Genomic DNA, 26,066 nt, shown 5'->3' on the forward strand with positions numbered 1-26,066 from the left:
GCTGTGCTACACTGTGCAAGTAATGCTATGCTCTTGATTGTTTAGACTGGAGTGTGAGTTACACTACACTCACACTCACACACAGAGGCTTCATTTTTATAAGCACCCTCCTTACATTGAATATCTACATTTTTATAGTACATATTTCCTCCTTTTTTTTAATAGACACGCTTCTTTATGATCTCCCCCCATTTCTTGCACAAGCACACATAATTTTTCACTGTTACTCAGACCACTAGAGACTTTCATATTTATCCTCACTGACTCAAATACACTTGCACACTCTCTCTTGCCCAACAATGCAGTTCTCTCTTTCTCCCACCCACATGGTATCTACCAACAGCCATATGCTCAGGCTTTCTTGCACAGAATGGACACATGAAGAGACATATACATCCACAGTTTCTTTCACACCCGATCTATCAAACACCCTCTCCTCATCCACCTCCTTTTCTCTGTATTTAGTGAAAAATATTACTCTCCTTCCCCTTTTCCTATTGGCACACCTTTCACTGCCTTAAACGTTTTTAGCTTTCTCCCGTATGTGATACACAGCATGATTATATGCACAGATATTTATGTTACAGACACTTCAACTTGACTAAATAATGGACAGCGGGGGTGGGGTGGGGTGGGAAATGCAAGAAGGTAAGCTTAATTGAGTAGGCTGAGGCTGATCAATTCACATTACCATCGGGCAATGGGTGGTAAGAGGAAATCATGAAGAAATGCTATCTGTGTTGGCTTTCAGTCTATAGATTCATGAATCATTAAAATACCATTATGCATGGGCCTCTGCCCTGAACATTCTATCATGTATTCCTACTGAGAGTGGTTTATTTTGGCAGTATATAAAAAAATAAATTCTGTGGGTATTGATGCCTGCACATGACCAGCTCACCTTGGGCAGGCAACCCATCTCCAGATTATTTCACACAGATTCTGTGAGCCACCTACATACATTTTGGCCAAGTAAATCACCTTAAAAAATCTAGGTAATTCAACAGGTCTTTTACACAACCTGTGTGCTTGTCCTTTCCAATCCTGTCTCAGTTCAGTAACAATTGAAAGAGTGAGAAATACTAGCTGGGCTTTTTGCACAGTGTGTGACTTGTGTGTGTGAGAGAGTGAGTGAATGAAATTCCATTTGGACACCAGTTTCTAATCTCAGAGGAGTCACAGGTGGCAGCATCCTTCAGCATCTGTCTAGCTTTCCTGTGGAATCTTCCATTGCAGAGTCTGGAAGCAACTGGAATCAAAAAGCCAGAGGGATTTGGACTTTTGACACAAAGTAAGTGGACTGAAGGTTGGTTGGCACAGCCATGTTTTGCACTGCACTGCACTGCACCAAACATGCAATCAACAAAAAATCACAAAGAAAAAGGCAAGCCATATGTTCTAAGACAGATTAACAATTATTAAAACAGCATCAAGAAATGTTAGGTTGCCAAACCAGCTGGTAGATCCCCCAATAACAAAGGGCAGTTTGTGCTACTGTCTTGCAGCTGAAATGCTCCCTATTTACCATTTTCATTAAATGCATGCTCAGGACAGGAAAATACATTTTTGACCCACCTGATTTAGGATCTGCTTCCCACTTCTTCAAAGAGGGCTGATCCTGCTTTCCTCTCTTACACATGAGCTGAACTTAAGATCTATCTATATTACATACGCATGCTTTATTTACTACCTGAGAAACAAACATATGGTTAAGTTGTGCTGAAGCTGCATTGTGTCTTTATGAGTGTACTCAGGTGATACTGTATGTGTGTGTGTATGTGTGTATGTATATGTACATACACACACACACACACACACACACAGAGTGTACATCTCACTGATGCTTAAAGGTTGGACTGTATGCAACCACAATCAAGACTGCAGATTATATTATGTATAGTTTTTGTACCTGATAAAAATCATATAGGGCATACTTGTAGGTAGGTCAAGGTCTGGGACAGAAACAGAGGCACAGCACTGAATCTGAGCCAAGATTCTCCAACTCAGTCCAGCCCTGATCTCAGTATTAGAACAGAGTCCTGGAAAAGGTAAGGTAATCAGAGAGGGGCTCTGAGGATACACTGAATGAATTTTACACATCAACACTTTTGAGATCAGGAGGACTATGGTAAGTGGGCACATTAATAATCCTGGGGGAGTATGAAAAGTTAATGTGGGAGTGGTGACACTAACATCCAAAGCCATCCTCTCCTCCCAAAACTCTAAGATTGTGAATCCAAACAGAAAGTTCTGTTCCAACTAGATAAAGCCCAATACTTTCTCTATGACATTATTTACAAGAGCCACATGAGTTTCTATGACAGAACATGCACATCCAGCACACAATTGATGCCTGATTATTGTTAAACAGTGGTAGCAGTTAATGAAATATCAAAGACTGTAGGATATTCTAAGAGTAGCGCATGCCACATCAGTCTGAGTAGGAGAGCTAAGCAAACTTTCTGTAGGATCCACACCTATATATGATCTATAAATTATGTGCTATAAGATAGATGAAAAGGTATGTATGGGCAAAACAAAATAAGTGTAAAGAAGCTCATAAGACTAACTTATGCTACTTAAGTAAGATGCTGAATCTGAAACCAGAAGAGGTGCCCAAAATAATTCGGAAGCCACAACAGTCGTGAACTGTATGGTGGAGGCAAGCTATATGAAAGGGGCACGTGGTTTGCGCTTCAGAGAATTGTTTGCACACAAAATATAATGTATTTGTGTTATATAGCAGCTCTGCAGATGTCTGAGCAGAACTACTGCCTTTTGGTGGCAGGAAGACTGCCCCTCCCCCCAAATTACATGAAGAATTACACCTGTGTGAGATGCGTATTTGTGAAATAATCTTTTTTCAAGAAATATTCTGGGTAGGATAATGGGTAGGAGGGGGAACTAAAAACAGCCAAGAGAAACTATAGAATTGCTTTTCCTTGGAGTATTTCATGCAAAGACTGAGTTGGAAGTATTGCTCGATATTGGCATAAAAAAGAATCAAACATGTGACTCAAGGGCTTTTTAAAAAATGCTGCATTTGACAAACTCAAAGTTCTTTTATGGGTGTCATCTATGAAAATCCACACACACAGAGGTACACATATACACACAAGTGAAATGAAAAATAGAGAGGGAGATGTTCCATATTTGCCTTTTTTATTTTTGGGCTGAAACCTGAAGCACTTTCAATCTCTGAACCTCCTTGCTAGGGGCTAGTGAGGCTTCCTCTTGCTGATGTTCTTAATATCCCAAAGAGGAGTTTGAAGGTAAGATACTGCACTGGTTGTAAGCTCCAAATGCTAGAAGTGTTGGAGAAAGTGAGGTGAAAAGAGGGAGGGGGGAATCCACTATGAAGGGACACATGGGAACCACACAGCAAGAGCTTTCAAAGGGCTGGGGCAGAAGAGGTGGCTCCCAAGAATCCAGCTGGCTTCAGTCCCACCAGCTGAACCTCAGTGGCTGACGGAAAAGGCCACTGCTGGGAACCTCAGGGCTCACCTCTCTCCCAGCTGTCTAGCTGGACAGAGGGGAGAGACTCTGTTCATTCGTTCTCTAGCAGATGAATTAGAGATGGAGACCAGAGATCTCCAAAACAGGAAACACCTGGAGGAGGTCAACTGCAGGAGGCTCTGGCCAAAACACGAAAGTGGACTTTTCCCTCTGTGACTGCAGTAAGGGGAGGGACACATGTTCCCCAAAGATCGCCCACCTCAGATTTTGTCCCATTTCCTGAGCCAGAGGAGTAAGGGAAGGAAACCCATAGAACATTTTCTGGGGTTTTACTTCTGTGTAGATAGGGGTGCTCTGCTGCCCTGTGTCTGAGATCCTGAGGTGGGCTTTTGCTGTTCTTCCAGTCCACTGGAGCTAGGGGGCGCAATCTACAGAGGGATTGTGCACTGACTCTGAGTGGAGGTGTGTAACCACATCCAAGGTTAATGATGGATAGTCACTAGATTCGGGGGCGAGGGGGGGGGACCTAAAATCCACAGCCACTCAGTCTTGTCAGGGTTGGGCCAAAGCTGGTTCTTCCATATCCAGACCCAGACAGCCTCTAGGCACTGGGAAAGCATCACCTGGCTGGCCTGGGGCCAAGAACTACAACTGAGTGTCATCACCCTCCCTTTCCTGTCAGTGAGCAGCTCCCCTCTGAAATATGGACAGCTTACTCTACTGGCCTTCCACAAGACTCAGAAGACCTGGCCCTTCCCCCAGGCATTGGGGTCGGGATGTTGGCGTGGGAGCTCTGGCATGGGCATAGCTGTCTCGTGGTTTCGTGTTTTTATTGAGCATGGATGCAGTTTTAGTTGCAGTTTTAGGGTTTTTTTTTTTTTTTTTTGAATTTCTGGTTTTATTTTGTTCCTCCTCAGATAGATGGGTGGCCGTGTAAATTGGATTAATAAATGAACTGCTTCCACCTCCTGCTCACTGCCCCTCCTCCCTGCCCTCGCTTTTGCCTCTGGAGATCATCCCACGGAGAGTTTGCTTTCCTGTCCGTGAGCAGGCAGGTGCTCATTTATTCCCACGGTTCACCTTTCACTGGCTGGTTCCAAACTACCAGGACGATGGTGGGAGATGCGGGGAATACAGGTGCGCAGCGCAAAGGGAGAAATTGGCAGAGCAGCCGGTTGGGCCATGCAGATAAGCCGCAGGTGGAGCGTTTGTGCCAACCTTTCTGGGGAGCTGGCAGCAGCTCTTGGTGCTTACGGGGGTCAACCCGGCACCCAGAGCTGGGTGCTTTCTCGTCTGCTCGAAAGGCTGCGTGTGACAGGTTGTAGGCGAGTTAGCTGCACTGCACATGGCACCTCTTTTCTCCTCCCCTTCAGTTTTCACTCTCCCAAGTTCTCCTGGTCCATTCCTCCCGCTCCTAACGCAGGGCGAACACCGTGCAGTTGCCCTCCACCTTCCCTCCCCACATCCTGCATTATCCAACCACCATCCGCACTGCCGGCTTATTAACATGCAGAGCAGGCAGCCCGCAGCTCCGATCCGCTACGGGCAGCGGGCAGAGATCGCAGCCTCCCTCGCTCGCTGGTCTCCCAGCCTTGCTTCCGCGAACAAAGCAGGGAGGTCATTCCAGAACTTGGACAGCTCCTTCCCGGGAACTCCCGGCTTCTGGCGGGCGATTCCGGGCACAGCCCCCAAGGCAGCGGATAGACGGGCAGCAAGCGGGGGCGGTGCCGGAGCGCTCTGAGAACTCGGCCAGCGCGCCGCAAGTTCCTTCTCAAGGCTCAGCCACGGCGAGGAGCGCTCGCGGGGGCAGCCCGGAAACCCCTCGCCCTTCCCAGGCTCGCAGAGAGGCAGCTGCGGCCAGAACGCCCAAGCCCCGTCACCCCACCCCACGGCCAGGACGAGCTTCCCGAGACGACTCCTGGCCCTGCGGGTTCTCCCTGGACACTCCGCGCCCGGAGAGAACCGTCCGTCCGCGCCCCGCCCCTGCCTCTGCCTCTGCCCGCGGGGCTCCCGACTGGCCCGCTCGCCCACTCACCAGAGCGGTCCGCAAGCCCGCGGCCGGTAGAGGGAAGGGGCTGCTCTCTTCAGTCCGGCGGCGCCCAAAGCCCGCCTCCCGCTCTTCCCGCAGCCTGACGGTACCGCTCCAATCACTCTCCTGCAACCCTGACGCGCCTGCCCGTCTCTCCCCGCGCTGCCTGACGGAGTGGGCCGGCTCATGATGCTGGGGATCCTGCAGGCTCAGCCTCCTCTGCCTCCCTGGCTGGGAACCAACGCGCGGCTTGCTCTGCCCCCTCCCTCCTTAGCATCTCACCGCAAGGACATTCCTCCTTTTCCCTCCCCTCTCCCCCCCTCCCGGCTGGCTAGTATTAGGCACGCGTCCGAGCCAGAAGCCATGTAGCGTCGATTCCTAATCGGTGGCTTACTTGGCTCTCCGGGGCCCCGGCAATTAGGCACCGAGCCGCTGACACGGACCGCTGGCTCTTCGGAGAGAGGACGCCGTTTTTCCCCCCTCCCTCCGGAGCGTGTGGGTGGGTGTGGGTGTAACCGGTCAGGGATGCCAATTGGGGAACCGCTATAATGTGGCAGCTCCCGAGACTAGTGTCCGCGGACCCCTCTGCAAACCTCGAAGGAAGGGTGCAAAACGCTGTCGGACAAGGCGAGGACAAACCCACACCAGGAAACAATCAGTCTTGCGAAAAGTACCGCGCTGCAGCTAATTGCTGCAGCGGGATGCAGTTTTGCTGAAGCAGGAATCACAGCCTATGGGAAGGGGAAGGCTAGCCCTTTCTTTCCGCACACAAGCGTTCCCGGGGAAGAAGCCCGCTGTTCAAAAGCTTCTCTTGTCACTAAGGGGACTTTTAAAAACAGAAAAATTCTGTGGGGAGGATCCAGTTCTTTTCAAACAGACCCTTTTTTAAGGTACAGCTAGTTCTGAATCTGAAAAGCTGAATTCCATCTCACTTCAACAAGGCTGTAACACGGGAATAGTAATCATGATGAGTATGAAAGGGACGGGATTGAGCAAAAAAAAAAAAGAGAAACAATTTCTTAGGTTCTTTAAGGGGCCTCAACAGTCAGCATCTGACTGATCTGTCTGGGTTTGGAGGCTCAGCAGTCAGGCCTGATTGGTACTTGGATAGGAGACCACCCAGAAATCCCAGTGCTGTAGCAAGATTTTTTTTTTTTTTTTTACAGGTGTTCATGAAGTCACCAAGAGTTCAGCTCCACTTGAGGATGTCTTTATTTTCTCTCTCTCTCCCTTTATGGAAGGATCATTTGTTCTTCAGGAAAGGCTGATCGAACATGGTGAGTTGTATACAAAAGCAGAGTCTCTTTCAAGCTCAGTTTGTGACTCCTGGTGACATCATGGACAGGCCCATACAGTGTCTTTGGTGGCCGTGTGGAAGGAGTTGCTTCTTCCTAGGTAGGGAGCTTCCTTGATTTTCTAGTCTGCAGGAGTGCCTGCAAGCCTGGCAGTATGAAAGACTCCTTCTGGGCAGGAGTAATGTGGATGCCTGTAGTGTATTGAGAGAGAACTGTGGGGAATTTTGCCTTACAATCCACAATGACTGGGAGAACAAAATGCTGAGGTTCCTTGAGGTAAGGAGCCTAGGAACATGCATTGCTGCTTCTTCCCTCTCAGGTTTATACCCTGTCTAGACTCTTTTTGATTTCTGAATACAATGGATTAACATAGGTCTCCTCCTACAATGTCCTGATATATTAACTCTGAAAGCTGGCTGTTGAGTATCAGGGTTACATTTAGTCCAAGAAGGTAATAAGATATAAGACTTGAAAAATGCATTTTTTAAAAACCCCTCACCCCTGCTCTTGGAACCTGGCATTCTTAATATTAGTTCGTTATCATCTCTTTATGTCTTCAAGGTCAGCCAAACTAACCAATTGCAGCAATTATTGTTCATACTTCAAACAGAACCCTAAATGCTGCTACCAAGAACAGCCTTAAATCTGAGTTGTTCAAGTAGGTGGCATGTAAATGCTGGAATTAATTAACCAGCAGAATCCCAGCTAATCTGTTCCTTATGTACTCTAGCTCTCTTTTTGAAGTTGTATATGTTAAAAAAAAACACCATGCATACACATATCCATCCATCCATAACTACCCTGCTATTTTTCTGGGGGGTAAGCAACATTATGCTAAGCACAGAAGAGAAGAAAGAAACAGAAAGCTAAAGAAATTCAAGGCCTGAAATACGGTAGGAAGGAAAGAGTAAGTAGCAAAATCAGGGTTACGTCAACACCATTTGCCATAGCTTTCTACATTATACCTTTTGGGCCTTGCAAACCATCCTTGCTTCCACCACATTTATATACCACTTCACATACCACATTTTGTTCTTTAAATTCCTCCCTCTCCCTTTTAGGAATATTGCCATCTCTACCCACCACAGAGTTTCTCATTCCTCTCTATCTTCTCCACCCATTCATTCTTCTTTCATGTATTTGTTTTGTGATTTGATTATTCTCTTTATACGGCCAAACCATTTCAGAGTACTTATTTTCTACTGAACACTTTTGTATTCGGTTCACATTCATTTCAGACCCATTCAGTCTTGGCCCTCTCTCTTCAGGTTTTACAACATGCTACTTAAGGCCTCCATTCCCACATAATTTAATTTTTGTTTCTCCTGACACACCCACCTCTCATTTCCATATAGCAAATGGGCACAAGCACTCTTATACAGCAATTTTTACTTCTTCCAACAACATACTCTGCAGCAGATCACTTAATACCTACTACCATTCAACTAACAATGTCATATCTTGGAATTTCTCAATCTGTTTTTTTTTTTTAGTAAATATTCTACCAAATTACACAAATTCATCTACTGTGCGACATTTTCACCATGTATGTATAACTTGCAATTGTGCACTCTGTTTCCTATAAAACACAGCTACTTGGCCTTTGATGCACTAAGTTATAGATTCATACTCTTGGTTGCATTAGAATCAGAGCTGGAAGGCACCTTAGAGGTCATCTAGTCCAACCCCCTGCTCAGGGAAGGATCCACTACAGCATTTCTGACAGATGACCATCCAGACACCTTTGAAGATCTCTAGTGATGGGAACATTACCTTATGTGGGAGAGCTGGCTGACAGATCATATAGTCGGGAAATTCTTGATGTCTAGCCTGAAATATCTCCCTTGAAATGTTATCTTATTGGTTCCGGCCCTGCCCTTTGGGGCACCAGAGAATAATTCATCCCACCCCTATTTGAAGACTGTGACTCTTTTAATATTAACTGTTCCTTGCTCAATTTTTTTGCAATTATCTTTTTCTCTCTATACACATTATACAATATCTTTCTGTCATATTTATTGTTTTGGCATAAACTTTCTCTTAGTGTTTTTCCTCATCCTCAGCCCTTTCACCTTTTCACTTCTGCACTTCATAGCATAATTCTTTTCATTCTGTTTTAAGCCACTTTAACATCCTTGTCTGTTTTCTATTCATTCAGTTGAGAGATTAGTCTGTCTTCTAATACAAAATATTTGATTAAATAAATAAATAAATTCTAATACTTCTTCATACAGGACTCATACTTACTCTCCGTACAGCCATTCTATTTTCATTCTAATTTATTTCACTTTTTTGATTTTCTTCCCTATGAATTGTTCTGAAAATCCACTTTTGACATTACCATATAATGGTCTGTCCACCATTTGGAACCTCTCAACACACTTATGCTTAATACACACATTTGAAACAATTATCTTATACAAAGTCTTTTTTCTAAGAAGATACTCACCAAACAGTCTCCATTCTCATTCATTTTTGGGTCTCCAAATGTCCCAGTCAATTTTTCCTGAATTTTCTTGTTCTGTTCCTACCCATCCATTCATGACAACTGATGGAATATTTCCTCCTGCTCTCCCAGATTGCATTCATTCAGCAACTTGCACAATTTTCCTCAAAACTCGTATCTGGTTCTTCTATATTGACTATACTGACCATGTGCCATCAAGTCATTTTCCACTTTGAGCAGACATATAATACCTGTAAATAGTTTTACCTTGACCATGTGACTCCAAAAAAATCCCCCAGTGTTTTTTAGTCAAAGGATGTAGCCAAAACTTTGAGATCCTCTTGTGGATGCTATGCCTGCCTTGAGAGGGAGGAACTTGCCTATTCACACACTGACCAAAAAGACTGGTGGGGTGCTGAGCTTGGTGGGTGCAAATGGAAAGGTCTGTATGCACACTAGTTCCTAGAAGTACCATGCTGGATACTCACCTTACACTATTTGTATTTCCTAGGATAATGGTTTTGGTGGACAAATGCAACAGATAAAACTGTATAATAAAATATGACAAAATGACTCAATCATAGTACTAAGTGAATTACCTAGAAATAATAATGTGATAAGGATTTAAATACCAAGGTATATTATTGCCTGCCTGCCTGCCTGCCTTATGTATGTATGTATGTATTCATGAAAGCGATTGGTTATAATTTATATGGCAATTCTAAGAGTTCATGAGTTTCCTACTAGCGCTGGATTTTGCTGTAAGAGCAAGAATGTTGTGTAAGGAGGTGCTAAAAAGTGAGGTGTGTGCATGCTTCTTTGGTAACTCAGAACACTCTTCCAAACAGCTGCTGATTTGAACTTGTTCTAGTTTCCAGAAACAACTAAGGACCAAACAACTGGCTTGTATCAGTCTGTGGGAATATCCTCCCTCATTCCCTTTGACTGGCAGAGTCCCAAGTCCTAAACCAGCTGCTTTTAAAATGCCCTTTGGTTTCCAGACCAGTATGCCAGGCAGCACAGAAGGTGGTTGCTGAGCCAAGTAAAAAGAGCTCTGAGCCCCCTTGGTTTCACACAGCTTGTTATTGGAAGACACTCAGTTCTTCATTCATGTACCGGTTCATTCTGTCCCACCTATTTTCACTGGCTAAGCCCAGCACTCCTATAAAGATATACAATTTAGTAAATTATAAAAAATTATAACAAAAATAATGTGTATTATAACATAAAACTACACAGAAGCAGCATACCTCATACTTCTAGTTCTAAGTATTTTGATCACATTGTCTGGTGGATTGTCAGCTGCATTGACCCCAGTTTATTGCTGGGCTTGGTGTAATGCCCTTATTTTAAGATTTAAAGAAGCTTGGGACCAGGTTATTCTTATCTCTATCTCTACCTGTATTTGAACCCTAGAAACCTCTTTAGAAACTCTGCCCCCAGTGCTCTCTTCAATGAGGCGAGACAAATCATCACTGGGACAAGACCTTTTCGGTCATGGCATTCTGCTTTTAGAACAATCTTCTCAGAAATTCTTCCCTGCAACCACCTTTATATGTCTCCAATTATTTCTGCCTGTTCAGTGAGATCAGGCAGGGTGTGTGTGTGCTGGATCCCATTGATTAAACAGTGCAAACTTGTGGGACCCAGAATGTGGACCTTCTCTGTAGAGGGGCTTGCCTTCTGCAGTGATATCCTCCCAGAGATTCCTATAACTCCCACCCTAATGACATTCAGAAAATCATTAAAAACTTGGTTGTTCTCCCATGCCTTGGGATAGGGTGGCTGCCCCTGCAATTTAGGGTTTTTTAATTGGTAGCGTGTAGACTTCTGGTTGGTTGTGATTTCCCCCCCACATACTGTATATCTTGTTTTTCCTCTTTCAGTTGCCCAGCGTTGTTAAGGAGGTAGGCACCAATATCCTTCTCAGCACCAGATGAAGACCTATTTATTCAACCAGAACTTTTAAATTACGGGTGCCTTTTATTTTAAACCTCTTTGCTCTGAAATTATACTTCTATTTGAACTGTAATTATTTTATTGATTTCAGCTGTGCTTTAATGATGTTAGTGCTCAAAGAAATTGTATTTTAGAGAAATTAAGTATAGTAAGAAACTAAGAGAAAGAAAATGTCTACTTATACCTTCTGAAAGGAAGGTCCTGATAAGGAGCCCTACAGCTTGTTCATTGGTTCAAGACACTTAAGGGGTGTATGCATCATTATACATAGTCATTGATCATCTGATCTTCTAAAAATCATCCCTTACTGCTCCTTTGTGGTCCTGTTTACCCCTTGCATATCTTCAGGACCATAAAAATCAGATAAGGAATGGTGAGGGATATAAGGCACGGATATGAAGTTTGAAATAGCAGGTTTAAGCTCCTCTTAGTTAGGGGTGAGCACTCCAGCTTTTTAAGGCATCTGCTTATGAGTAAACATCCCAGTTTGCCTCGGAGTAAATGGACAATGAGCTCCCTTGCTTGAACATGGCACAGGATTCAGGACATCATGAGAAATTTAGTAGTTTCATGGTACAAGGCCCGGGAAGGCAGTTCTGTTTAGGAACATAGCCAGGGCTGGCATCATCTTTGACTTGGGAAGATCTTGAGACCCTGTGAAACTGCTGCTGGCATTCCATCTCTTCATTTTGCAGGGTGGCTCCATGTAATTGGTATCTAGTTTATACACTCTTTGATGGCTTCTCCTCCCCATCGTTCCTCCTTTTCCACACATTCGGCTCCATGGGTCATGGATTGTGTAAATAAAATATCAGAGTCTGCAACCCTAGACAGAATTACTAAGAAGTAAGCCCCACTGAGCTTAGAAGAATTTATTACTGAGTAAGCATTTCTACCACTGTGTGCACAACTGCATGAATGTTTATAATGTTGAATGATCTGTTTGCTTTCTTCTCACATGCTCGCTTTAGATTTTGGAATACAAGCTTTTGAGGACTTATTGTTCACCTGGTCCACACACTCTGAATCTGTAAAGACTAGTGAATCTAAAAGCTGTTATTGCCAGGCGATGTTGTTGAAATGATGTCCGTTGGATCACACGGTATTGGAAGTGAATGAATGAATGAATGAACAATAAAAATGACAACAAAATGGATCTAAGGTTTATCCAACAAGCTATGTCATTGCCATCAGGGTAAAAATGGCTTATTTTTCTCTAATATAATCATTTACCTAAGATAAAGCTGCATGGCTATTATCCCAGAGAGTACTTTAGCATGCCAAACCTGGAAATGTTGTAACATCAGCTTGTATTCCCATAAAAACAGATTTGTTCCTTAGCTCCTGTGAACTTATCTTCAAAAAGCACTGTTTCCTTTTGCACAACTAATGGGCCATGATAAGAAACAATACAAACTAGCCTTTAAGAAACCGTGGAGGTGATGGTTGTGGCTTTGGGAGAAAGATTAATGAGATAGTGATGTTATTCGTTTCCTTGAGCAGGAAGGAGAAAAATGATGAAAAAACCTCCATCAACCACCACTGCAACCTGAGGACTGTTAAATTCTGTACTTATTTCTGTCAGAGCCCTTTACTTAATGGTTGGTGCATATAGCATTAGCAAGGAGAGAATTTGGAAGTTGATGTAATGTTATGTGAGAAAGACCTTGGGAGACAGGATGAAGAGATGCTGCCTTGGGAATGGTCAGATAAGAGAGAGCATAGCCCGCAGCTGCATAGTGGGCGGGGCAAGGGGCTCAGAAGGGACCCTCCCGAGTTTCTCAGGCTGTAAAGGTGACAGTGAGAGAATTGTACTTTCAGACTTCCAAGATTGATGTCAGCCTTACCAGGCAGACCAGACAGGAAACATGACCAGATAAGCTAATTCTACTTTATTGTAAAGCTACATTAACAGAATCTTGCAAGTCCAAAAGTACAATTCTTCCATTGTCTCCTTTACAGCCTGAGAAAATCCCTTCTGAGCCTCTTGCCCCGCGCACTATCCAGCTGTGGGCTATGCTGTCTCTTATCTGACCATTCCCTAGGCAGCATCTCTATGCCTGGTCTCCCAAGGTCTTTCCCACATGCCATTACAGTTTATTAGAACGATCCCTATAGGGACCTTTAGAGATGTAAGACATATGTGATGATGGGCACAGACACACTGGAAGGACTAAACCTAGGAAAGAGCTCATCGGTGAAATACTGTAGAATGCAATTGCTCAGCTGAAGCTCTGGTCTTTTGCCACCTAACTACCTCAGATGTCTGGCTGTAAGGCACAGCTGAATTGTCAAAAAGTGCCAGTCTAACAAAAGCCACAGTCTTACCCAACTAGTGGATCACTATCAAAATACCTAGTGCTTACAGGCTGTGGGGGCAACTTAGGGAGGAGAAGGAAAGAGAACCAGAGGTGGGTTTCCATTCTGCACATATTTAATGGAAATGAAAGAGCACCAAAAGAAGCTAATCACTGAGGCAAGTGGGGGAATGATCTAGCAAGTATCTGCTGTCAGCTTCCTAGACACATTAGGACTGTTGTTGAAAAGCAATCTAGATATCTCCTTCTGTAATTTTTATCTTACACGCCACTTCTTTTCTCTGTCCCAGGTACGGATGCTTCTGGGGAATCTACAATAAGGAAAACATGACCCCAGAAGAGCAGGCAAATGGGATGAAGAGAGGCTGGACAAGGCAGGCTGCAGCTAAGCAAAATTCAGAGGTAACAGACTATGGATAGTCCAGCTGAGGGTTTGCTCATGAAAATGTGTACTCATTGGGGGAAATACTTTCAAAAGGCAGGTTTGGACAGTAGGCACATAGAGCCTTCCTTGAGCAAGCCCTACTGGAATAAAAGCTTTTGATATGAGACACATGCTGTTACGTGACTCCCAAAGATGGCTTATGCAAGAGACATTTCCAGTATCATTTCACTTCCCGAGCATTAAAAATGTGGAGATTCCCACTGAACTTGTGAAAACCTTTAGACTTTACTGCCTTACACAGGCATCGCAGCAGAATCCAATGGCGAAGAGTTGTAAACGCCTGCTAGGTATATTAAAATTTACTTTAAGGGAAAGAATCCTGGTGGGGGTCAAGAATGTAAGTTCAAGTTACCGAAGCAAGTGTCCATATGGATATAGTAAAACAGGTGATGTTCCAGCAGTGACCCCATTTAAGCAGGTTTATCTTTCCTGGATTTTGGTTTGGACTTCAATTCAAAGCATAGTTCCTTCTCATGAATAGAACTTTCTGAAACACTGCTGGATTGGTGTATACTACACAGATTTTACTGTGAACCACATTCTAAATGAGGCTTTCCTGCCAAAGCTACTAATAAAGGCATGCCTTTCAGCTTAAAAGTAGGGAAGAATCTCTCAATTGTACCTTTTTTCTGGGTCTCATTTTTCCACGGTTAAGTTGGTTCTGATCTGCTTCTGCAACAGTTTGCATTCTTTTAAAATAAGGTCCATCGGAAAACCTGTGAAACATTTCCCCAAATACAATTTTTATGTATTCTGCCCCAATTTACCCAGATGTGATCATACTTTCCTCAAATGCACATGTTCCCCAGTATAACATATTTTGGTGTGTGTATTTTTGGGCTGTGATATTTTTCACATTTGAAAAACTCAAGATTTTTGGTAGGTATTTCTGTTTGAACTTGGCAACAGTCAGGAAGTGTGAATTGGATAACTTTGTACTTGGATGGAATTTCAGCAAATTCTGTTCCCCACCCCTACTCTCAAATCTGTGTTTTCTGTGGGCTGAATATTCCCACATTCAGGTCCTGACTTAATTTTTGTCCAAGAGCCTCCAAGGCCATAGAAAGGCTAATTGCCAAAGTGCGACCTGTGGATGAGAAACTACTGAAACTTGGCCCCCTTTCCTTTCTCTGTTTCCCCATCTTCCTTGCTCTGATTTAGCCTGTCCTCTGCTTCCCTGCCATGATGCTGCTGTCGAGAGCAGCTGTCCCATGGCACCCAAGGTAACCTCATTAATGAACAGGACTGTGAAATTCTTAACACGGTAGTGCTGTCAACATTCCCATCGGCTTCACGAGGACAAACGCTGGTAGTTATCCCGCTACTTGCTCAAAGCAGAGCAACTGCATTATCTTTTTCCATTAGTTCAGTCAAACAAAAAACCAGAAAGCTCTACATCTGAGAACAAAAGCCTGACCTACTGAAGCCAGCAAGCAATCCAATAATCATCAGCTCAACATGGGAGCAAGCTATGAATGGAAAAAACAACTGCCATTTTGCAGGGCTGACAAGCTTCTGCAAGAGCCTGTGCAGATCATGCACTGCAGTGCTGCTGCTCTCGCTCTGGGCTTCGGCTCTGAGACAACAATGAGCCCAACGACACGTGTGTGGGAGATGGACTTTCTTGATGTTTTTCTTCCTCCAACTGAAGGGCAGCTAGTGTATGTGTGTATGCACACATCCATTTCTCTGGAGAAATAGCAGAGATGGAGGAGGTTGTTTAACCCTCCTGCTTTTGTTTTATTTTCCCCTTTGTGCACTTGCCCAATTAAAACAGTCCTCCCCAGACTACAGTCTGTCTCACTGGCAAGCATTTTTTCACAAAGCAAACACACTCTGAGCAATAAGGGGTATTTTTAACTGAGAAAAGGCACAAGGGATCTCCTGTAAACATTTAAACAATCCTCAGATCTCCAGAGAAATGATTTGCCCTTCATAGTTGCATTTGAGGGTGGGCTTTTGGGGGGCTTATTGTACTTTTGGGGGGAACAGTTCAAGGTGCTCAAACTGCTTTGCTCCTACATGTACAAGCTTTACATCAGTTGTCTTCAGTTTCATGCCCTTTAATTGCGATGAATTAAAGTCCATCATCACCATACAGAATGGCCTTTGAAAATGAGGAGAGATATGGTCCATCACAACTTGAGAACACTTGGTTGGGGGTACATTGCATTGGATCAGGCAAAGACATTAAGTCTGACAGCTCATTTGCTGTAATGGTATGTGGGAATGACCTTGGGAGAGCTGCAGCTTAGACAACCGACATGCAAAAGGTATCTCAGCCCACAGAAACAGGAGGCATGGGAAGCACCTCAGAAGGGATCCTCCCTCATTTCCTGGAAAGTAAAAGTAAAGTAGGGGGGAAATACTTTCAGACTTGTGAGATTCTGTTACTGGAACTTCACAATAAAGGTAGTGTTAGTACCCATGGTTTATGCTTCTTTTCTGGACTATCTTGAAGGGCTGACATCTGAAGAGCATTCTTGCTCTGGCTCCAAGATGGCCCACCTACCATTTGTTGAGGACACATCCTCACAACAGAGCTTCCATATTGTTGCCAGCCTGTTGCTGAAACAGGCTGAAGTTGGATCAAAGAGATCCAGTAGGAAAGTGGTGGAAGAAGATCCCCTATGCAGACATTCTGTATTGCATATAGGATGAGTCTTCAGAGGACTGGTGACCTGCTGAGATTGAACTGGCCCATTTCAGGACCCTCTCCCCCTTTTCCAAAACAGTTGAGGTCCTCTGTGCCTTTGTGCCCATTTCTACTATGTCTGCTAGAGAGAACAAGTGTCTGTTTTATAAAGCTATATCCTTTTCTTTGGTTTGCAGTTTGAAGGGAATATTGACCTTTTGGAAGATCAGATTTAGGGTTTTCCATGAGATGGATATTCCCATTTGTAAGCTGGGAGCTCAACCTCACCAGTAACTTTTACTTATCCTACAATTTGAGTGCTTACTCCATAAATATTGTCATAATATGCTTAGGATTTCTTCTCTCCCCTGCCCCCATACACAAGCACATCAAAAAGTACAGTAAAGGTACTCAGAACCTATAGCAGGGCAGTCACCAAATAGTATAGCACAGGGTGATCAGTCAAATAGCAGGATGTCAACCAACAATCAGCTGGAAAGAACTGAGAGGCAGGTGCGGAAAGCCTGTCGTGCTAGCGGTGACTCCCCCCCTCACCACCTGGCACGATGGAAAATAAAAGCAGCTGCAGGAAAACTGAGCAAGGTGGGGAAAGAAGGCTGAGTTCTGGTGAGCAGAACTGAAGGGGAACAGGGAGAGGTCTTTTCCTGCCTGTTCTTCTCAGTGACTCAAAAGAGGAGCTCAGGCCAAATCACTCCTGTCAGCATTCTCCTTCTTAGGCCTCTCCAGGCCTGGTTTGCTGAAGAGCACCACCACGACTTCATGTGATGGCCACAACTCTACCAGCCTTGTTGCTGAGGAATGGTAAAATATATGCTGGGGGGTCACTGGATTTCAAAACGTCTTGAGAATGGGAGGAAAATACATCAGCCAGGGCATGTGGATAAGTCCTTAGTTGAAGCCAAAGATGCTAGAAACTGTTGGTTTCATCAGTTTTGATCCTTAATGAACTCAGTGAAAAGGCAAATAATTTTCACTGAAATTTCAAACAAGCCATAATGGATCTGACACCAATGTCCTTTTGGTGTGGGCTTTTGCCCTGCTCCTCTAATTTTCAGTTTCATGTACTTCTTCTGGCTTCTTTAGTACAATCACTTTATTTACATCTCCAACTTGCCCAGCATTCCCCCAAAAGCGTTGAGGGTAGTAGCTGTAGTTCAGGTGTCAGTCTAGAGAAAGATGATCTATCAGGTATAGATGCTGCATCAGTGTTGGTGTGGAGCTTATATATTGGGTTCAGATGAGTAAGGAACCAAAAAAATTTTTACTCAATCTTCTGCAAATGCTTTCCATCTCCATCTCAGCCCAATACTCAGGGAGATCTGTCCAGCTTAAGCATCTTTTGTCACAGAAATGCTGTCAGGAGCCTGGCTTTCTCACTCTCTTTTTTATTAGGATAATTATTCTTGTTCTCCCTCTTAGGGTGGGAAATTATAGGCCTTTTATTCCCTTGAGTAGCAAATATTTCCTTTCAGCTCTCTTGCTAATTATTTCCTCCCTCTTCATACTATTGTCCAAGCAGCATTAATAATCTCACCCTGGAAGGTACAAGGATTACAAACAAGACAGTCCAGGTAGAGCCATTGCTGAATAGCAACCTCACATACTTCAGTACGTTATTTTTTTTTAACCCTAAGGATTACCTTTCAAAATAAAGCATTAGGACCATGAGCCCTTAGGCTACCCCTGTCATATCCCAGAGCTTTACAAAGAGAATCACCTATTTATAGGAATCCTTTGAACTCTTGCCTCATATGCATTCAGCAATCCAGATCCAAATGATCCTCTAATTGAGATTTCTGGTAGGTTAATGAATATCAGGTAGGAAACAAAGCAAAGCCAGCTAGAAAATATGAAAAGTAGCATGCAGAGTCCCAAGGAACACAGAACTATGGAAGCTTGAGAACTGAATAATTACAAATAATATCTTAAAACTACCTGACAAGAATCAATGAGTTTACAGAATAGTCTACAAGGTGTTTTTTTTTTTGGTGCCTTTGAGTCAGTGTCGACTCCTGGTGACTGCCTAGACAAGTCCCTGCAGTTTTCTTGGCAAATTTTTGGAAGTGGTTTGCCATTGCTTCCTTCCTAGGGCTGAGAGAGAGTGACTGGCCCAAGGTCACCCAGCTGGCTTTGTGCCTAAGGCAGGAGTAGAACTCAAGGTCTCCCGATTTCTAGTCTGTTGCCTTAATCACTACAGCAAACTGGCTCCCAGAGAATAAAGAGAGAGAATAAAAGGGAATAAAGTGTATTAAAATCAAAGAGAATAAAGTGAGTTAAAAGCAGCAGTCCACAACGTACCAAACTTTGTGTGACATGTTGAGACTGAAAGGTCTCTAGAAGTCATGGCCCTTTAAGTGAAGGGATTCAGGTGTTTTAAGGAGTGAATTGGTGTCTTAAACAACTGCAAGGTTGAAGGCATATATTTTGACCCTCAGAACCCCACTCTCTAGATATATAAAAGAGCCCACACTTCGTTTGCATCCTACTTTTAGAGTCCCTGGGGCTATAGAAGAGATGCTGGCAGGCAACTACAGGTGATACTTTTTGCATCCCTGGTATAAAGCAAGGGCAGGACATCAGTGGTCCTTATACTGCAGGTGTAAGGGTATGTGGGAATGACCTTGGGAGACAGGAGGGAGAGCTGCAGACTGGACAATGAGCATGTAAAAGATGTCTCAGCCCAAAGAAGGGGGGATGGCATGGGAAATGTTTCAGATGGTACCCCCCTAGTTTTCTGAAGAGTAAAAGGAAAGGAGGGGAGAAATACTTTCAGTCTTGCAAGATTCTCTTAATGTAATCTTACAAGAAAGATAAGGCTAGTACTCCTGGTTGTGCTTCTTGTCTGGACTACCTCACAGGGCTAACAGCAGGCTACCTCAAAACCCATTTGCATCCTCTCAAGGACCCTTTGACTGTACCACCTCATTTCAGGATGCAGTAACTGAAAAGGTGTGGAACAGCTTTCTACCAATTTTAGGGAGAAAACAATAAGCCCCAGAAGAGATTTAGCTTATTTTTTTAAAAGGACCCCCCCAAATATCACCCCAACTCAGGACAAAAGAACCATCTTAAGTATGTGATATGGCCCCCTTCTTCAAGCCATTGGCCTACTTAATCCATGTCAGGCCTTGCCCACTACCACCCTCGCTCCCCTTCATGTGTAATCCCAGTTTACCAAGAGGTTGGAACTCCTCTGGTTTTGTTTTCCTGGGCCTCTTGAACACTTCTGGGGATCCTAATAGATCACGCAGGTCATCTGTTTTAGAAACTGAGGAATCTGTCGGTTTCTAAAGCATCATTTTCAAATCCAGTGCTGCATTATGTGAATCACACCCCAGGGCATTATTGTACTCCTGGATAACTAGCAACCTCATCAAAATATGTTCGATCTCCACCATTGAAAGAATGAAATGAGTCAAGTGCAAAACCATTCTGCAATTCATGGGAATGGATCTGGTGAACCAACAATGGCCCACGAAGCACAGTCTGAGGAAGTCTGGCCTAAAGAAATTAATTTCAGGAACTTCATATTCTCTCAGAACATGTGAGGACTCAGAGCCTGCACAGAGACAGAGCAGTTGTGGTTTCCTCCATTCTCATGTTCCTGCTCCAGCCTCTCAGTCCTAGGCCTCCCCAAGTTGAGCAGGAAGGGCTAAATGGAGTACCAGCACCAACTGCTGCAGATCCCGTTCAAATGCCATCCCTCTCTTGAGGCAAAAGACGAGCCTCCTTGCTCCACATGCTCCACACTTCCAAACTACAGATCTGTGCAAATGCAGGTTGGATGAGATGACTGAACATGTGTGTATGTGTGCACTTGCACATTTAATGTAAAACCAGGCTGGGAATCTGTCAAATCTCCTTTAAAGATAGGCCCAGTACGATGGGAAAAACGACGACTGCTGTTTCTTGCCTTGTTCTTGAAGGAAAGTAATTGATTTTGCTATGACTGAACATACAGTATGTAAGTGGGGAAGAACTTACCCTGTCATGTCACATTAGAATTCCCGGTAGCTTTGACAGGAATTTAAGCAAAAAAGGAACCAGAGAAGGTAACTGAGAACTACTTTTGTATCTGGCCCTTCTTCCAGCGAAAGAGTTCCAACTCCCCACTTTCAACTTGCAGTGCTTTTAGAGGGATCAACATCTCACCATAAACACCTGGGTCTGCAGTAGTGGGTTGTTTCTTAGACTTTGCATGCCATTTTCAAAAGCAGGCCATTTCTATTTTCCTTTTCTTCCACGGCAGGGTATGTTTCTTTCCCAATTTTCATCTGAATCAGTGGACTAAATTGGAGGAAAAAGATGGGACCATTGAATTTGCACCAAGGAGGTGAAAGGGAGCCAATGACTTATTTCTCAAGGCCACCTACCTTGAGAGGATTACAGATGGACGCTAAGCTCCCTTTGTGTTTCTTTGTGTGTCTGGGGCTTTGTATTCCTTTTGGTGTGTCTCCATCTGTGTGCCTATGTCTGCGGGCACACTTCCATTTAACCACTAAGGCAGGAGGCAAACCACACAGGAAAGAAGGAAGAAAAGTTTGTGCTTGGAAGATGCAAATTCTAATGGGATGTACCTTTGAGGGAGGAAAGTATAAAGAGAAGTGCCTGGGGAGATGTTATCCCACAAACAGAGCCAGCAAACTGAAAGACCAGAGTATGCTAGTGGGAATTACACTTTTTTAATAAAAATTCTCATTTTCTGATGCTTCCTTTCAACCTTCAATAGGCCCACTGTCACTGGGCCAAACTGCAAGTCTTCTCTGGCAAGAACATTTGATCATTTCAGCCTGAGCTGTGAACTCAGTCTCCAGCAGCTTCTTCCATCCCCTCTTCCTCTTCTCCTAGAAGCTCCAGGGGAGCTTAATGATTCCTCTTGGCCACAATCAGCAAGTGAAGCCAAGTATCTGCATGCCATTGTACCCTGGGAGGATGGTACAGCCACTGACCAAGCCATCTTCTCAGTTATTCATCCCAGGGCTCTCCCTAGAGCAGCCTTTCTCAACCTTTTGACCCTGGAGGAACCCTTGAACTGCTTCTCAGGTTTCAGGCAACCCCTGCCCGTTCAGGCTCCAATACAGGCCAGAAGTTACAAAAGCATTATATTCATTTCATGGGTAGGCCTGCACTGACAGTGTTCTTAAACTAAAAAAGAATGAAACTTACTTCTTTAATGTGAAGCTGCCCAAATTTTTAAAAATATTTTTAAAAATAAATCGTGATCTCCCAGGGAAACCCCAGCGACCACTTCCAGAATCCAAGGGTTCCGCAGAACCCTGGTTGAGAAGCCCTGCCCTAGAGGGATTGCTGAGCAAAAAACCCCACTCATTCCTTCCAGAGAGATAAACGTTCATTCCACAGATCTCTTTTCTTTTCAGTCTTGTTGGTTGTCTGTGTGGGTAGGGAAGAAGGTTTATTTCTTAAAGAGAAATGATTGCATTGAAAAAAAAACTCTCAACGCCAAAGGATGAAAGGGTTTTATGCACCCTCCCCACATGCTTGGGTGCTCCAGCACCATGGAGATGAGAACCCAGAGGTCCAATTACCTACAGTATTAGCTGGGGGAGAAATTTTCCACTAAAGCAAAGGTGCAACCTAAGTCAGCCTGGCTTGGGGTTCTCAGATGAAAACAGTTGTATATATAAAAGCAGTGCAGGTTTGCCTTCCTTTCTTCTACATGCTCTCTTATTAGAAACTTTTGTGATCTTTACTGGCCTGCCTGGACCTCATCCTAGAAGTCTCATAACTGCCTCTCCTTAGGGAGGGCTTATATACTGTAGCTTTAGATGTTATATTAGCTACTGACCAATAGGAGGCACTACATCACCAAATTTGCCCTCATTGGGACTTCAATGGAGAAATGGATTGTGAAAATGTCAAAATTGGCAGAAATGGTGAACCTGACCTGTTTGGTCAGAGAACAAACAACAAAAACTTTTCTGAAAGTCTGGAAACCTTATATAGACTTCTTGCTGAAAGAAGAAAAAATGAATTCTTGATTTATGGATTTGAAGATTAAGAAAGCTGCGGTCTAAATGAGGGGGTGAGGAGATTTGTAAAATATTTAAGAGGGAGGAGGGACAACAAGATTGTAATTATCTGTTGAAAATATGTTCAGAAGTCATTTATATATTTCTTTAGTTTTCTTTTTCTTTTCTTGCACTTTTTTGTTTTTCTTCTCTTTTTTTCTTTCAATTCATCTTTTATTATATGGAAATTCTTAATACATATAAATAAATTCTGGGACTCTTCAGGTGTACTGTAGGTATCCTCCATTCAACCTTTTAATGGGATTTGAACCTACAAGGCTTGCACTTGATGCTTATACTTGATGCTCTGGGCCTAGTTGTCAGTAGCTTGCAGGAAGGGAGGTCTTATGGAAGCTATGCAGGTAACACCCTTCCTCCCTCCCTCCCTCCCTCCCTCCCTTCCTTCTACCATCATAGTGATTTTTTATTGGTCTAGACCTCATGCTAGAGGCCTCAAGACCACCAACCCTTAAGGGGAGGCTTATAACATCTAGTCCTAGCACAACAAAATAAAAACTTAATTTAAATGGGGGAATTGTTCACATAACAATAAAATGGGGATTATAGAGGACTTCTATTACCAGATTCTGTTCTTGTACTTTCCCTCCCTTGGGCTCTTGCTGCATGGAGCTTTCTTCTTTTTTGCTTGGGTTATGAACCTCAGCTGGGAAGAGAGCAGGGCTGCAACTGGGGGCGGGGGGGGGGGCAACTGGGGCATGTGCCCCGGGCACTGCGCTGGTGGGGCGCCAAAATGAGTGCTGAGGGGGCACCAAAATGGGCATGGAATCCATGTTTGCCCTGGGTGACATAGACCCTAGTTGTGGGCCTGGAAGAGAGGACAGTCAATAATTTGAAAAATGGCCAAAGGACACCGAAAGTGTGGAAAGGAAAAACTTCACAACCTCCCCAATATGCTCTTCTTTCGATGAAAGCAGAAATAGCTGGGGGACATGTGGAATCTGAAGAGCATGATGTAAAGTGCTCTCAGGAAGTGCTTGCCTATTCATAAAATAGCTGCCATCATGAACTTGGCCACTCACAAAATTAGAAGGTAAATACAGTAGATGAATGTACACTCCACTACCTATGTAGCTTCTCTCTTACCGCCACAGCCCTAGCATGTATCTTAGTTTAGTTTAGTCTTTTTTTCCCCTAGGTAGTTGGATACTTTTCCAATGAAAGCTTTTGGTTGCAGCCATCAACCATTTTTATTTTCTAAGAAAACCACTGAGGTCCATGTGTCATTCTCAGAAATGGAGATGACACTGGCACATTGTAGCAAGTCAGCTTCTCCTTATTTTTAATTAAAAGAATCTAAACAAAATTAGAAAGTCAGCTGAAGCAGGGAGTCTGGCAAATACCAAGGGAGGTATCAGCAGGCACAGTGATGGCTAAAAGTGCCAGGCTGTCCTTATCTCTGTGCTGTCTCTGCATGATCTCCATGTCTAGTCTAACCCAAGAAGCTAGGTGGGACATGGTGGCATGTTCACCTAGAGATGTTGTTACTGAGAGCGTTGTGTGCGAGTGAATGAAGCAAAAGCAGAGAAGGCTGGAACAGAGTCTTATGAAGTGGGCATCATAATGCACAAACAAATAAGGGGAAGGTGTAATATTTGCTGTATTTGTTATATATAAACGATGACCCCCCCCCCCACAAACACACCTGGGCAAGTTTATGGTGAGGGCTCCAGGCTGCTGAGATAGTAGGAATTGGGTTCCAACCTATTTACTTCTATGGACTTGCTGTCCCTCACTCAGGTTCCTGCTGATTTAAAGGAGGTGTGTGTGTTTGTGGGAGGGAGGAGGTTGAGAATAAAATTGTTATCGACAGTAAATTCATTGTTCTTCTTCCCACCATTGTCTTCCTTCCTGATTTCCTTGAAAGTAAATGTTTGGATCTAGAAATTCTTGCTACTGAAAACTGAATCTGCTGTTGTGTTTTTTACAGTCAGGGGCTAGATGCAATAGATAATTCCATGCAACCGCACAAAAAATACAAAAGTGTGACAGCAAGGGCATTAAGCTTCTAGCCTTCATAGATGCAAAAATTAAAACCAAAGAAAAGGCTGGAAAACATACAAGGGTTGGTTGATAAAATGTCAGATATAATTGTGTAAGATTTCCATTGCCAGTTCTGCTTTCCTCATGGCTAGGAAGAGAAGCCAAATAAATGATGCAAAGTCATGAAGTATATTATGTGAAATAGATTCAGTTTGATTGATCACATAATTCAAGTTTCTTGGCTTAAGAAAGTGATTTCTTTTGCAGGACACACATGATTTTGCTTATGGTTTCTAGCACCCATTTGCAGCTTCTGTCTCTCTAAAGTAGTGTTACCAGCAGAGGAAGAGCATGGTCTTTTGCTTTTTATTGTGCATAATAATGTCATCAGGATAACTATAGGAACACTCTACTGGGGCTTACTTCCCTGGAGGGATATCTAAGGGCAATTGTTTATCAGGACAGTCTGAATGAAACTGTCCTGTTGGGGTTGATAAACTCTCAGTGAGCCTGATTAGCTGGAAAGAATCGCTGCCAGGAAAACAGAGGTGAAAGGATTCTGCATGAAAGGAGAGAGGCAGAGGGGGAAATGGAGGTCTAGATGGGCAGATGCAACATAAGGTTGAAAGACACTAACCCTGGCCCAGGAGTTGGGACAAGGAGGAATGCTTCACATTATTGAAACCCATTAGCCTCTGATTGCTTAGCCAGCCCTGTGAACTTCTCAATAATCGGTGCTTGGCTACAGGAGCCTGATGGTGATTAATGGGAAAGATCACGTCAGGAATGATTAAAAGGCCTGATAAATAGGCACAGTGCCCCCCTGCTAATGGCTGCAATTTGATGAAGAGCTGTGCTTCCCTGTGCCTCGAGGTGAAAAACTGATCTGAATGACACACAGGGAAACAAACTCAACCTGGAGGAGTGAAAAGATCGCTGGACTGTGCTGCTGAGCTAAACACCCGAGTCACCCTGTGCATACTGAACACCACACAGCAGCCTTTTAAGAGACACGCAGAGCTTTCAGGGCTGCACATCCCATGTATCAGCCTTCCCCAATCTGGGATCTTCCAGTTAGCTTGAACTTTGTTTTCCATCTTTCCCAGCTAACTGGTGGGAATTCTGGGAGAGAAAGTACTACATATCTAAGGGCTCTGGGTTTGAAAACGAGGGTATAAATGATCGGCATTAGTCTGGCACTGTTAAGACTGAAAAATCTCTCTCCTCTGCTGCCCATCCAAGGCACCTTTCTTTAATCTTGTGCCCTGCAAATGTGGATGCTGTCATGGGTTAATAACAACCTATCTGGAAGGCTGCCTTAAGATCGCATGTACTGTACAGTATTTCAAATTAACCACCTGAAGACAGCAGATAGAAAACAGGGCATATTGTGGATTACACAGCAGCAGTCCTATTTCTTCTTCCACCCATT

The 26,066-nt window shown here is 43.8% G+C and overlaps 1 protein-coding gene across 2 annotated transcripts in view; it reads right to left on the minus strand.

Annotated features, from left to right (window-relative positions):
* Nucleotides 1-26,066, minus strand: part of CPLX2 (complexin 2) — a 134,221-nt gene that overhangs the window by 13,862 nt on the left and 94,293 nt on the right. Inside the window, exon 1 of one of the 2 annotated variants that reach the window (XM_063292115.1) lies at nt 5,492-5,633. The exons of the other annotated variant lie outside the window; for it this stretch is intronic. The gene's annotated coding sequence lies outside the window, so the exon portion shown is untranslated. Of the gene's footprint in view, nt 1-5,491; nt 5,634-26,066 lie in introns of those variants that run through there. 2 annotated transcript variants of the gene reach the window in all.

This window comes from Candoia aspera, chromosome 2, assembly GCF_035149785.1.
Source record: "Candoia aspera isolate rCanAsp1 chromosome 2, rCanAsp1.hap2, whole genome shotgun sequence".
NCBI classification, from domain to species: domain Eukaryota; kingdom Metazoa; phylum Chordata; class Lepidosauria; order Squamata; family Boidae; genus Candoia; species Candoia aspera.